We start from the raw sequence: 12,208 nt of genomic DNA, 5'->3' as shown, positions 1-12,208 counted from the left end.
TGCTCTACTTTTCAGTCACCCGCAAATGTGAAGCGATTTAGAGGGATGAATATACGCTTAAAATAACTATCGAATTGCACTGCATATTTTTAAAATACACAACTTTCATTGTGCATTCACGAGTTGAAGAAAGCTCGCGTTGGAAGAGGAGAAAGAAGAGAAAGCTCAGGTGAGGTTGCAGGGTTAGTGGTAGATGAAGAAGATGAGGTTGTTGGAAGATGAATGATAAAGTGTAATGCAAATTCTAGAAGAATGTAGAAGCTCCTAAGAAAAAAGAGTTAGAATGTAAATTGGGCCTGTAAGATAAAAGCCCAAGACTAGAGAAGGCCCAAAATAGAATTCTAGAAAAATCCTATCTAGAAGGATTCTAGAATGATGTATAAAAATATCTATGGATGCTTATCCATAAGAAGTATCTAGATAAGTTTAGAATTATAGGAATGTTTTAGAAATTTCTAGAGAAAGAATAATGACCCTTAGATTAATATTGTGGTGGCAAGATCCTAACCATTGGTTAAGGAGGTGCCACTAGTATAAATAGGGATGATTAGATCATTTGTAAGCAAGTCAATATCTACCCTTTGTATGAACCAACATCTACTACAACTAAAGACAACATCTACCATTTGATGTAAGAAGCCAACAACTACTACAACTAATGACAACTACAACACTTCTTCCAATTACTACTTCCACATTCCACTATATCTCCACATTTTCTCTACATTCAACTATCTCTACATTTTCTCTATCCCATCAACTATTCCTTTCACAACCTCAAAATACTAACAGTGGTACCAGAGCTACGTTCGGTCATCTACTAGGCGTAGATAAAAATTTTCAACTACCGCAAACAAAACTATAACTCCATTCTATACTACTTCCAAAATATTTTCTCAACTCATGGCTTCTACCAATCAAACATCATCAACTCCACTACCTATTTTCATAGGAGAAAATTATGATTTCTGGAGTGTTAAAATGAAGACATTCTTCCGTTCTCAAGATTTATGGGACATCATAGAAGAAGGATTCACTATTCCAGAAGACACTTCCACTCTTACTGCAGCTCAAAAGAAGGAGTTGAAGGAAAACAAGCAGAAGGATTCAAGGGCTTTATTTGTTCTTCAACAAGCAGTTGATGACACAATTTTTCCAAGGATAATTGGTGCCACAAGTGCAAAACAAGCTTGGAACACAATACAAGAGGAGCTTCAAGGAAGTGATGAGGTACGCAATGTTAAACTTCATTCTCTAAGACGAGAGTTTGAGTTAATAAGAATGAAAGAATCTGAGACCATTAAAGACTACTATTCTAAAATAAAAGAAATAGTTAGTCAGATGAGAGCCTATGGGGAAAGCATTCTTGACAAAAAGATCGTTGAGAAAAATTTAATTTCTATTCCGCAAAAATATGATGCAGTCGCAACCGCGATTGAACAAACAAAAGATTTGGCTACATTTTCAGTCACACAACTAATGGGCTCTCTTGAAGCTTATGAACAAAGATTGAAAAGGCATGAAGAAGACTCGGTTGAAAATGCCTTTCAATCAAAACTAAAATTACGGTCTCAGAATAAAGAATATGAAGGAAATAAAATTAGGAAAGAAATTTCTAGAAATAAAGAAAATTCTAGAAGCTTCTCTATGACTCGTCAAGGAAAATATCCTTCATGTGGCATCTGTAAAATGACAAGTCACTTGGAAAAATATTGTTGGCATCATGGAAAACCTCAATGCAAGTATTGCAAGAAGTTTGGTCACATAGAGAAGTATTTTCGTAATAAAAATAGACATCAAGCAAACTTTGCGGAAGAAGATAATCAGGAGAAACTCTTATTCTATGCCAATCAAGAATCTCCTAGTAGAGAAGGAAGTTGGTACTTGGATAGTGGATGTAGATATCACATGGCGAAAGATCAAAGCATCTTCAAAGACATTGATAAATCTATCAATGTCAAAGTTCGTCTAGGAAATGGCACCACAATGGAGTCTTGAGGCAAAGGAACTGTCATGGTGGAGACAAATAAAGGTACGAAATTCATCAAGGATGTTTTACTAGTTCCAAATCTTAAAGAGAATCTTTTAAGTATTGGAAAAATGATGGAGAATGAATATTCTCTTCATTTTCAGAAAGATACATGCAAAATTTATGATAGTAAAATGATAGAAATTGGCCAAGTAAAAATGGAGAAGAGAAATAGAAGCTTTCCTATAAGCTTCAAACCTGGAACTAATATTGCCATGAAGGTAGAAGTTGATGACTCATGGCTTTGGCATAGGAGATTTGGCCACTTCCACACACATGCCTTAAAGCTTTTATATCAGAAAAACATGATGAGAGATCTTCCATGCTTGAAAGAGAATAATGAATCATGCGAAGGATGTCTCCTCGGAAAACAACACCGATTACCATTCTCGACAGACAAAGCATGGAGAGCAAAAGACTTATTAGAGTTGATTCATACCGATATTTGCGAACCGATGAGAACACCTTCACATCATAATAACATGTATTTCATCCTCTTCATTGATGACTTCTCTAGAATGACATGGTTCTATTTCTTAAAGGCAAAGTCAGAAGTTTTTGGAGTATTCAAGAAATTCAAGGCCCTTGTTGAGAAGCAAAGTGGAAAACAGATAAAAGTACTTCGAAGTGATCATGGCAAGGAGTACACATCTCGCGAGTTTGAAAAATTCTTTGAAGATGAAGGCATAGAGCGACAACTTACAGTTGGATATACTCCACAACAAAATGGCGTGTCGGAGAGAAAGAATCGCATAGTTATGGAGATGGCAAGATCAATGATGATAGAAGACTTGTAGCATACATAATGTCTGGTCGTGTGGCTGTGAGATAGAGAAGACTTCCAATTAAGCTTCTGTAGCATGATGCATCTGCCTCTTGTGCTCCATCATCTTTCTGTAGATTCTCGTTTACCACCAGCGAAGTAGTGACAGGTTTACAACCATTCATCTTGAACTTCTTTAATAGAGCTTCAATATATTTCTTTTGAGAGATAAATATACCTTCCTTTTCTTGTTTCACCTCTATATCGAGGAAATAGTTCATCAAGCCAAGGTAGGTCATTTAAAAAATCTTCATCATGTCTTCTTTAAATTCTTTCATCATCTCTATATTCTTTCATGTATAGATAAGATCATCGACATATATAGAGACAATGAGATGGTACTGACCTTGTGCCTTAATATATAGTGTTGGCTCACTCTTGCTCCTCCTGAATCCTTGATCGATGAAGTATTTATCAATCTTGCTATACCATGCTCGAGGAGCTTGCTTCAGGCCATATAATGCTTTTTTAAGTCTTAGTATTTTGCCTTCATTGCCTTCGTTGATGAAGCCCTGTGGTTGTTCAACATAAATCTCTTCTTCGAGCACCCCATTTAGAAAGGCTGACTTGACATCCAGTTGATAGATGTTCCATTCTTTTTGTGCTACAAGAGCTATTAAAACTCTAATTGTATCTAAGCGAGCAACTGGAGCAAATGTCTCATTGTAGTCTATTCTTGGTTGCTGTGAGTAGCCTTTGGCAACCAATCTTGCTTTATGCTTTTGTATAGTTCATCAGGATTGAGCTTTGTTTTATATATCCATTTGACTCCAATGATGTCTTTTCCATGAGGGCAATTTACGAGTTCCCAAGTGTTATTCTTCTCAATCATTTTAATCTCTTCTTCCATAGCCTTGACCCATACTTCTTGCTTTGATGCTTCTTCATAACAGTTAGGCTCAATCATGTCCATATTGCAAGTTTCATATATGTCTACTAAAGATCTTACTCTTCTTGGTCTAGATTCAGGTGAAGAATCTTGTTATGGAGGTGGAGGAAGCGCACCTGAATTTTCTGCCTCTTCTTGAGTTTCTTCTTGAGATTGTTGCACTGGAAGTAGAATGTTGCTTTTAACAACTTTTTCTTCTTCCCAATTCCAAGATGCATTTTCATCAACTTCAATATCTCGACTGATGATGAGCTTTTTTGTTTGTAGGTTGTAAACTCGATAACCTTTTGACTGTGTGCTATATCCCAAAAATATTCCTCGTATAATCTTGTCTTCAAGCTTGTGCCTCTTTTGATCAGGAACATGTATGTAGCAGATAGATCCAAATACTCGTAGGTGTTTAGCTGATGGCTTTCTTCCACTCCAAGCTTCAATAGGAGTCTTGTCTTGGACTGCCTTAGTTGGACATCTGTTTAGAATGTAAACTGCAGTGTAGACTGCTTCAGCCCAAAAAGTGTTAGGCATACTTTTCTCTTTCATGATTTATCTTGCCATCTCCATAACTGTGTGATTCTTTCTCTCTGACACGCCATTTTGTTGTGGAGTATATCCAACTGTAAGTTGTCGCTCTATGTCTTCATCTTCACAGAATTTGTCAAACTCGCGAGATGTGTACTCCTTGCCACGATCACTTCGAAGTACTTTTATCTGTTTTCCACTTTGCTTCTCAACAAGGGCCTTGAATTTCTTTAATACTCCAAAAACATCTGACTTTGCCTTTAAGAGATAGACTCATGTCATTCTAGAGAAGTCATCAATGAAGAGGATGAAAATATTTTTACCAACCATCTTTAACATTGTGTTCACTTACGCTGAATTTACTGTTGACGCAAATTGGCGAGCGATGATTTTAAAATTTTACGTGTTCACTTGAAGTGAACTGCGCGGATTGAATTGAAGGGAATTGCGGGATTGTTCTACTCTTCAGTCACCCGCAAATGTGAAGCAATTTGGAGGGATGAATATACGCTTAAAATAACTATCCAATTGCACTGCATTTTTTTTTTAAATACACAACTTTTATTGTGCATTCACGAGTTGAAGAAAGCTCGCGTTGGAAGAGGAGAAAGAAGAGAAAGCTCAAGTGAGGTTGCAGGTTAGTGGTAGATGGAGAAGATGAGGTTGCTTGCAGATGAAGAAGGAAGTCATTGATGAAGATTTCTGGAGTGTTTGAAGCTGGAGAAGACTATGAACAGGGAAGCTTATTCGGTTCCATTTTCACCCGTATTCGGTTACAACACCATGAAGAAGAAGAACGTGGAGCTGTATTCGGTTACATTAAAGTTGTATCCGATTCCAGGCGTCGTGGCTCTGCACCAGCAAGTCCTCTCTCGCTCTCCCGTATTGATAGGGTACCAGAGGCTCTATTCTCATCGTCTCGTAAACCACCGATTTCACCAGACTCATCTTCTCCAATGCCCCCACAGTGACCCCACCCTCCTCCTTCACCACCCGCCTTATCTCGCTCCTGAGATCCGTGTGAAGCTTCTCGCTGCACAATCTCACCCACTTCACCAGCATCGGGAACTAGTTCTTCAAGCCGCCGTAGGAGTTGAAGCACGCCATGAAAACCACGTTGTGGCATGCTTCGTCTCGCCCTAGCCCAACTTTCTCTTCCTCGTCTAACAGTGTCGTCGCGGAGGTTCTGAAGGACGCAGGGATAAGAAACGTGCGAATGATAAAGTCTTCTACGTAGTTGAAGATTTTCGAAAGGCCAAGAGTCCCAAGTTAATAGCCATCCGAAAATGTAATTGGAATATATTCATGCGCCTCAATCTAATCATTAAAATAATTCACATATAACATTGAGATAAATGGATTCTTATAAACATATTAATTAATAAAGTATAATTCAAATTCAAATTATCTCATAATTATCAAAATTTATAAATAAATAAAATTACATCCATTAAATATATATATATATATATATATATATATATATATATATATATATATATATATATATATCAATAACTTTATAACGTGATTATTACAAACAAATACTACATTTAAAAATAAATTTATTTTACTAAATTATAATTTTTTTACTTTTTAATTTAATTATTATTTTTAATTTTTCACTCTTTATAAACATTTTTACAATTAAATATAACATTAACAATTATCATTTTACATTAATTTAATAACTAGGAGCATTTTGGTAATCTTTAATTTCTACCAATTAAACAAATTTTTTTAAAACCTTCACATCAATCAAATTCTACACTAATTCTCACAAACTTTACCTCTAAATCCACTCTCAATTAGCTCCAAATCCACTCAAGTAAAAACAAAAAAATTTACCCTCAAATACATTCAATCACTCTCCCCCAAATCATCTCCCCTGATCACCCGCAAGTGAACACACCATAACTCTCTTACAGGATAAAAGTAGGGTTAAACCAGGAATGTGGTGGTGTAGGAAGAAGAGTGTGGGGGTGTAGGGAGAAACCATCAAGCTTCAAAAGGGTGAGGGTGTTGCTCCCTCCACCACCCCATGTGCTCCCAACACCTCTCAACTTTTTTTTTATTCCAAAAATATCCTACACCTCTCCACAATCTTATTGCAACGAGTTTCCTTCACTTTCATTTTTCCTAAATAATCTCTCTCTTTCTCTCTCCGTATTGGAGCATTCACATGGCAAATATACCCGTTGAAATCAACAATGTCTCTGTCACCCTAAATTATAGTCTTTTATCTCTTGGAAAATTTCCAAATTATAACGCAATGATATTTGTCTACAAATTTGTTTAATGTGAAAAATATCCAATAATCTCTGTTAAGAACATAATTATAGAATTTGTCCTCTTAATTATATTTTTCATATCCATATTAGTTAGCACTTATTAAGGTTTTACTGTTAAAGAATCCACCATGAAAAGATTTTGTACAAAAGTTCCATAGGAGCTTGTTGCATAGCATTGGGTTTGGAGATATTTCCAAAAGTCCTTAACTACTCTAAAAGCACTTATTAAGGTTTGGAGATAGCTCCTGATGCAGTATCCAATGGCCATGCTGCCTCCGCATCACATGCCGCTGAGAAAGTTTTGCAAAACTCGATATTCGTGCACGGACGTTGATATGCATGTACGGATGTTGATATCCGTGTGCGGATGTTGATATCAGTTAATTGAAGGACAAAAATAAAATAAGGAAATACAACGAGCAGTGTGTGGTGGTGGAGGGGATAACTCCCAAAAGGTGATTATACGGGTAGTACAAGCCCAATTTAATATAGTCCACAAACAACTGAGGGGGTTTCTTAGTGCACCCATTCTTTTCTTCCAGCACTTCAACCTTTGCTGCAGTTCCCATTTTACCCCTACAAAATATATATTAAATAAAAAAATTATTATTATATGTGTGATATGGGGTGTATGAAATATGGGAAACACATTAGATTCTGAAATTCAATTCATAATTCATCAAATTATGAAATCCATTTAGCAAAACATAAATATTTACATAATTGAATTTTGAAATTCTGAAAAAAATATTAACACTTAATCAAATTTAAAATTTAATAAACAAAAACTTTCACACATAATCAAATTTTAAAATTCAGTTAAAAAAAGAATATAATTCTTAATAAAATAGTAAAATCAAATATATATGTTTGATTTTACTATTTTATTAAGAATTATATGATTTTAAAATCTCCATTCTTTTTCGATTTTAAGTTTTAATAGAAAACGGATTTTTAATAAAAAAATATGAAAAAGAAAAGAATTTAAAATTCGAGGGTTATACGAGCTAACCCATAAATTAAAAACCATATAATTAGTGAGAACCCCAATGAAAATTATTAGATAATGTAAAATTAAAAAGCGCCGTGGTCAACCACTTCTAAAACCACGAAAATTAGAGGTCTTTTCACTTGTATTGTCACTATAGATATAGTTAAAAATATATTTATTGAAGTTCTTCGTTATGAATGTCAAAATTACAAAAGCCACATATGTTTATGTGCCTTGATTGATAGACAAGGGCGAAGATGTGTTTCATATAGCGAGTTACTAAAGGTAAGTGCATTGTAACATACCTCCACCCTACATGAGTGATAAATTTATACATATATATATATATATATATATATATATATATATATATATATATATATATATATATATGATTTGCTAATTCTTAAAAGATACCAAAATTTTAGTTCATAAAAATATCTCTATTCGTAAATGCGTAAGTATTTTAATAATTTTTATTTTTAATTTAAAATAAAAAATTAAAAAGAATTAAAAATTATTTAATATTCTTAATTTTAAAATTTAGAATCCATAATGTATGAAAATATTTTTATTAACTAAAATTTAATACACTTTAAAAAGTTACGTAAATTCATATATATATATATATATATATGTATATATATATATATATATGTATATATATATATATATATGTATATATATATATATATATGTATATATATATATATATATATGTATATATATATATATATATATATATATATATATATATATATATATACAGGGGTTTGCTAACGCGCGTGCGCTTGTTTTTCAGTCGGTACATTTTAGCATGTGTATCGGGTTTTAGTAGACAAAAATATTCTTATATATCATGGATTCTAAGTTTTAGGGTTAAAAAAAAAAAAAGAAACCCCCAAACCGTTACTCACCTCTCTCATTTCTCTCAACCCTTTCTCTTTCATATCTCTCACTCCAACCTTTTCTCTGTTATTCCTACTGTAGCCCCAATTCAAAAAATCAGAAACACTTGACCTTAAACAATCTTACAAAAAATGATTTTATAATGAGTTTTCATTTTATAATTTTTGTCTTATATAATTTTATCCATTTTTCACAAGCATAAAAGAATTGGTAATTGGCCTGCAAAAAATCAGAAATACTCGCTGTTAAACAATTTCTTACAAAAAATGATTTTATAATGAGTTTTCATTTTATAATTTTTGTTTTATCTAATTTTCACAAGCATAATGACATCAAAGGAATTGGTAATTGGCTTGGAAAAAATCAGAAACACTCGTTGTTATAATTTTATCTAATTTTTACAAGCATAATGAAATCAGCAGGAATTGGTAATTGGCATGGAGGGTTTTTTTAGAGATGATGATTCAACGATGATGAAATTAGAGAGGATAGTGAAGATGGTGAAATTGAAGAGATCTTGAATGAACCTTTGTCTGAAGGTAAATATGTCAATGACTCAGCTCTTTACAATAGCAAATTGTTTAATGGCAAGTGTTTCTGATTACAGTAGGATGACAGAGAAAAGGTTGGAGTGAGAGAGATGAAAGAGAAATGGTTGACAGGAACGAGAGAGGTGAGTAAGGGTTTGGGGGATTTCTTTTTTTTTTTTTTAGTTTTGAGAATGAAAATTATTAAAATACCCTTAACCTTAAAACTTAGAATCCATGATATATAAGGGTATTTTTGTCTACTAAAACTCAGTACACATTGTTAAAATGTACCAACTGAAAAATAGGCGTACGCGCGCGTTAGCAAACCCGATATATATATATATATATATATATATATATATATATATATATATATATATATATATATATATATATATATATATATATATATATATATATATATATATATATATATAAAACCTAATTTAGTATCTCAAGATTTCAGTCGGTGATAAATATATTTAGTGTTAGAGAAGTCTTTTGATTGGTTACTATTACTAAATGGAAGTAAGTTAGTGTGTTATTGCTAACAAATGCCTTTTTGGTTTTATAACGTATTTATAGCAGTAAGAAAAAAATATTACTATATATTATTACTATTACTATTATTATCAATTATTATTTTATATAATCCTTCAATGAATTTCTATATCTCAAAGTTTTCATTCTAAGTCACAAGGTATAAAGCATTTTGTATTAGTATATAAAATAATTTTTTTTCAGATATTTAAGATTATTTATATTTGTTAAAAGTTTGACATATGGTAGATTTACGTTGAGATATTAAGATTAATTGACGTTGGACCTGATAAAGTTTGACATATACGTTTTACATTTTTTTTATATGGTTTTGAATTAAAACCAAAATTTAAAAAAAATTATATATATATATATATATATATATATATATATATATATATATATATGTATCAATTTTATTAACTTTGCTCTGCATACATCAAATACAAATGAAAATAAAATGCGAAAATAACAAATAACAAGAAAATTTTATAGAAATATAAAATACCTAAAATAGAAATGTTTTATAAATTCCATTTTAGTAAAGAGAAACACCAAAGAAATTTTAGAATTTTCTAACAAATATAATTAAGTAAAATAAATGTCTAAAATATAGAAAAATAACATAAAAGTACTATGCGAATAAAAACTTTGACTAAATGGAATTTTTTTTTTTAGATTTTTTCTTGTAGATTCCTCAGCCTTTTTTTTAGCAACTTTCATGTACAGTATGTTTCAATTCAAACTCTAACAAAAGTTGAGTTTCTAACGTTTGTCTCTACCAAAATTTTTGTTTCTTAAAATATATGATTATGTTATCAAATATATGGATTCTACTGTCAAATATAAGTTGTCCCAAAAGTTATTTTAATAAATTTTAGAAAATCGATTAAATAGTAAAAACAAAAATATTGCAAAATGGATGCTGGAAGTTCAAGATACGGGAATGAATATGGAAAACGTTTAATACTCTCATACTTATTAATATAACTTATACTATTATCATTTATGTAACTATTGTAAAAATGGACAAATTTATCACACCTATTAATTTATGGTTGAGTAATAATGTAAAGTTGATAAATAATTTTATTTCTTTTAAACAGTATGGGTGTTGTTGGGATGAGTAGATGGAAAAGAAACTAAAAGATAATTTTCACATTGTATATGTGTTGGGTTTGATGAGTGTTAAACAAAGTAACATGTCAATGTAATTATCCTTAGTACATCCATGTTTTATACGGATGTGGTCCGAAACGTGCTCAGTAAAAACAACAACGTCGATATCTGTTAGAGTTAGACGTGAAACCAAACACGGTGTTTGTATTTGTGATAGTTCTGCGAAATGTTGCTTCCAAAACAATGCAAAGCAACGGTTTGAGGATGATTGGTGTGCTTGTTTGAGCCACGGTGAATATAAGACTTTGTATGGTTCGTGTAAATTTTCGTTTTTCCATGCAACTGGTTGTTAGATGATGTAGATCGCTGGAGCTGCAGCTGTCTGATATGAACTTTCATTGACATTTTTTACCATGGTAATGACATTTCAGAACCTTTTATTCTCCCATTTTTGGAAGGATGTGAGAAATCTTTAAAGAAAACTTACACAAAGGATACCTTATCAATTAAGGGTTCTATCCTTTCCACTCCTTTTCTTCTGTAATAAATTGTATGAATTTCTATACTTGTCCTTGTCGGGAAAAGTTTCTGCTATAATTAAATCCCACAAGCGTGCCTTTTTTATAATTAAGAGTACATCTTCGTTTTTGTGGTTAAATATGATACGATGTAATTTTTTAATTAAGATTGTTAGTCATATACATGTGTGTGTGGGAAACACAAAACTCGTTAATAAAGTATGAAATAATTATATAGGCTCCCTTTGACGTAAAATGATGAAGCTGAGTAAATATCTATTTAATTATTATAAATAAATCATGATATATTGAAGAGTAATTACAATATTGGATTGGGCGAAAAAAAATAACAAGAAAAGAAGGAAAAAGGTAGTGTTGTCAGAATGGATCGAAACTCGTGATCTAATCCAGTCCATCACGAGATTGAGTCGGATTGGATTAAAAGAAAATTTGAAATTTCGATATGAGCCAATTTTAAACTGGGTTGAATCCGTGGTGAATTGGGTTGGCCTACCAGCCCACCTAATTTTTTTTAAAAATACTTCTTGTTGGGTTAGTCATTTTCAAAATATTAAAATGAAAATTCCACTAAAATTATTTTTGTATGAAATAATTATAGAGCATGGAAAATCCACAAATCTATATTTAGTAACTCAATTTTTATGCAGAAACAAATTTAATTCGCTATGAAGTCATTAAAAATATTGTTGAGGAGATTTTGTGATATTTATGTATGAATGAAATCTTATATTTGATTGATCATAAATCTAATTTAAGACACTTCCCTTTAATTAGATTTGAATTAGAAAATATTTTTTATTTTTTTTAATAGAAAAAAAAAACTTGTAATTAATTGAGTTAGTCAGCTTATCCGTTTAATCCACCAATTCATAGCTCTAGAAAAAGATAGTCATCAAAAGAGAGATATAATCTATGAAAAACGAAAAAAAAAGTTTTTTTTTAGTGATTATATATTTTATATTGAATTAATTCTTAATTTCTTCTCAGACTTTAGAGTTGTATAAACTCCTATTTGTACCTCTTTAACAA

The sequence above is a fragment of the Vigna angularis genome, chromosome 7 (genome assembly GCF_016808095.1).
Source record: "Vigna angularis cultivar LongXiaoDou No.4 chromosome 7, ASM1680809v1, whole genome shotgun sequence".
NCBI lineage: Eukaryota > Viridiplantae > Streptophyta > Magnoliopsida > Fabales > Fabaceae > Vigna > Vigna angularis.
The sequence above is the reverse complement of the archived record's forward strand: the minus strand, read 5'-3'. Positions refer to the sequence as shown.